Consider the following 3,792-nt stretch of genomic DNA (forward strand, 5'->3'; position numbering starts at 1 on the left):
TCTAAGCGTTTCAGAATGTCTGAAAAATCACATTGATTTTGGCAGGGCACTGGCTCGGAGCGGGTAAACATAAAACGCACACTCTCAGTCATTGCGAAGGGGTATGGGGAAGTGGGCTGGTACACCCTCCGTCGCTGGCCGGGGATTGGAGGAGCGTGTCGGCGGGCATCTTGTATTGAAATGGTTAAGGTTATACGTCTTTCACAACGTACTTAGAAGTGCGACCCTGGTGAACTTCATATACGCTGAAGGATAACCTCGTATGGAGACCAACAACTAAATACAGCAAGTGAGTCACTTTTTTAACGGACGTACGATATATTGGACATTAGCACCACTACAATGTAGAATTCTCTTAGACCCCTAAACATGGACTGCAAATAAGAACCACCGACGGGTTTAAAAGAGAAAAACAATCAATTATATTAGAACAGATTTCATCTGCAACTGGATACCCCAGCCTTACTTAACAACTTCAAAAACCAGTGACCACAGATAAACCCAGTCTGGGAACCACTGAAGCACAAACAATTGAACTTAATGATACTGCAATTTAACCACAGACGACGTAATACTATTACCGTTTACTAACACGCTATTTAAGGAAATACTTCCAACCAAAGGCGAGACCCTTCAATGGATCTGCTAATACTGGAATCGAACCTGCTCCTCATGTATATTACTAACACCGATGGATTTGTACTTTGTAAAATAACAACAGCGAATCATGAGTACGCTAGACTTGTTAGGTGCCAGGACAATCGGCGCAGCACTTAAAAGTCGATAATAATTAAAGAACAACTAGAGGAACGCTAACTGCAGCTTAGCAAACGTCAGATGAATTCCTCTCAAGGAAGAGTACGCAAACACAATATACTGTCATGTGTGATAAATTCTTAGTCCCCACTCTTATGCCCGTAACAACAGCTAACGCCAAAGGGTAAACGCAATGTAACTGAACTTGCAGACCGCGACATCCGAAAGGTAATCAACGATTACTGCTCAGTGCTTCAACGACCGTCGACAAAAAGAAACATAAAGAAACAAAGCCCATTCGATGCAACTCTCAAAGAGAAGGATGTGTCTGTGACCCACCGCCCACACCATCACAAAGGCTCCGTCCTACTCACTGCCTACACTCGTGGTCTGCCACCTGTGATCCCCTCGCTAACGGTAGAGGGCATTGCCCAATTAGCCAGTACGCAGCTTTTTCAAGCAGTGGGTCTCTTAATTTAACACGTATTTTGTTTGAACAGCGAGTAAACAACATGTTAGAAGCCTGTGGAAAGTCATTTACTGACCTCAGCATTTCAAAGGATGTTTTTCCGTGCTTGATCTTTAGAGTTGAATATCTCGAAACATACAATTTGTTGGTTGTTCACTCTAGTTTGACACCCTCCGAGTAACGATTACTACCGAGCAGACGTCTGTCGCCTTTAAGTCTTCTTTTTTTCTTACGTGTAATTTCACGCCTTTTATGTTTGTAATTCAATTTTTCTGAACACTTGGTACAAAGTCTTGCTTTAACTAGCGCATTCTTCTTTTCACCATTTTCAACGTAACCAAAGTTCACTTCCCATTTATGTAAGTCCTCCTTAGATGAGCAGTGTTTTTCTCCACAGCTAAACTGGCCTTTCCCTACAACAACTTCTTGTTCTGTACGCCATCGCATAGCCACCTTCAATCAAATTTACAGTCAGTTCAAACAGGTGAAAAATCCAGTTGAGTGCTTGTTTTCCTTGTATCTGCTAAGGTCACAAATACAATATTCTTTGAATAATTTGTCATAATATTTCTTAGCTAATTGGGCTTCCCAGGAATCTGGAATATCATCATCATCCCACAGAAACCGATGATTCTCCCGGATAACATCACTGTCACATTTATCTCGAGACCTGTCTCATCTTAACAGTGATGTGCTGCCCTTGCGGCTTAACAAATATTCATTGATGAGCTTCTTGTGGAGATCATATGGATTTAATGATGCCAGTGATGATTTAATATACATCAGTGATCTTTTACGTTGTGGCATGCAATCCATCACGGTTCTGTTGTTTTGCCATTTTCTTCTTTGTGTGGTTCAGAACGGTACATGTAGCGAAGTTATGAGATTAAGAACATGAACTGCCAATACATTTACCGCGGAGTAGGTCCAAGTTTAACTTCCAGTGGTTGTACGGATGCATTATTTATAGGGTTGAGCAACTCTGGTATGGGGATTTATGACTGATACTAAATGGTGAGTGGCTTACTGCACCTACCTGACAGATTCGCTCAATAAATTAACGTGGAAATCAATAAACTTCTATTAGTGTCTGACTGGCAGAAGAATAAACTATCAAAATTTTTCATGAAAATTTTCCATCTATATAGCTGAGGCTTGTATACTGTAACAAATACAATTATTACATTTCTCAATATTAATTCACAAGCCATTTTTCTGTATCCTGATCTATACAGAACTTACTTAAATTTTTCTTCCTACACATTTGTATTTCTGTATGTTCCATTTTTATGACTGTGACAACAACTACTTACATTAAGATTTTACGAAATTGGTGACTGAAAAAGGGTGTAAAATATTTATTTACGACAAACCGTAAGGCAAATTATAGCTTTTATATAGTTCATTTACGGAAGCTATATCAAAACTACACAGTTTCATGGTATACGAGTTTACTAACAGTTACAGAAATAAATAATTCTTTTTAATTTTTGTTATCGAAAGCTGATAGCACATCACTGCGTAATTCTGCAATGGGTTTCACAAGGACGTCAGTTTTAATTACTCTACAGCACTTATGCAATGCAATTGTTATGTTACGCGGAAATACTTAAACGAATATTATTAATTCATACAAAATATACGCAATTAACTACTCGTAACATATAGAAAACTAGTACACTGAGTTTTCAAGAATTTACCGACAATAACAACGAAATATACATAATAATGTCACGTCGTGCCTGCCTGCTGCTCGGCGGGTGAGTAGCAATCTAATCACTTCACAGTATAGTTATTCCATCGTGAAGATGTTGTAAACAATCCACTGCACTTCAACATGAACAGTGGTGATATAATTACAAGAAAACTAAACTCCGCCTGAAAAGGCCATGAGGGTCCACCAGTAGCGATGGGCCGCCGTGTCATCCCCAGCCCACAGACGTCACTGGATGCTGATATGGATGGGCATGTGGTCAGCACATCGTGCTCCGAGCCGTATGCCAGTTTACGAGACCGGGGCCGCTACTTCTCAATCAAGTAGCTCCTCAGTTTGCCTCACAAGAGCTGAGTGCACCCCGCTGGCCAACAGCGCTCGACAGACCGGATGGTCACCCATTCCAATGCCAACCCAGGCCGACAGCGCATACCTTCGGTAATCTGACGGGAAAGACCGTTGGCACATAATTACAATAAAAGAAGAAAAAAAGTGACATTCCTTACATCACATTAAGGTTATATGTAGCACAAACAGGGGGTCACAATGTTGCAACCAGCGAGATAACATTCCTGACAGACATTAAAGTAAAATTTGAAGCCAAACTAAAAACTTCTCTCTTTGTCAACTCCTCCTCTTCCACAGAAGACTATCTAGTATTGTAATGTGTAAATGATCACTACGAATTACCGACTAATATCTGCCTTTAATTAAAAAACAATAAAACTTATAAATTATCAGCATACAGGCATATTTACGAAAAAAAATCTTAAGATTTATCATGCAAAAGATAGTGGAACATGAAACTAACGAAATATTGGTATATCATAAAGCAAGGTATAGATTTCTATAC

General features: G+C 39.8%; 1 pseudogene; it reads right to left on the reverse strand.

Annotated features, from left to right (window-relative positions):
• Nucleotides 1–1,378: 1,378 nt before the first annotated feature.
• LOC126484868 (protein FRA10AC1-like) lies at nucleotides 1,379–2,040 on the reverse strand (annotated as a pseudogene).
• Between the last annotated feature and the right edge of the window lie 1,752 nt (nucleotides 2,041–3,792).

The sequence above is a fragment of the Schistocerca serialis genome, chromosome 6, assembly GCF_023864345.2.
Source record: "Schistocerca serialis cubense isolate TAMUIC-IGC-003099 chromosome 6, iqSchSeri2.2, whole genome shotgun sequence".
Classification (NCBI taxonomy): Eukaryota; Metazoa; Arthropoda; class Insecta; order Orthoptera; family Acrididae; genus Schistocerca; species Schistocerca serialis.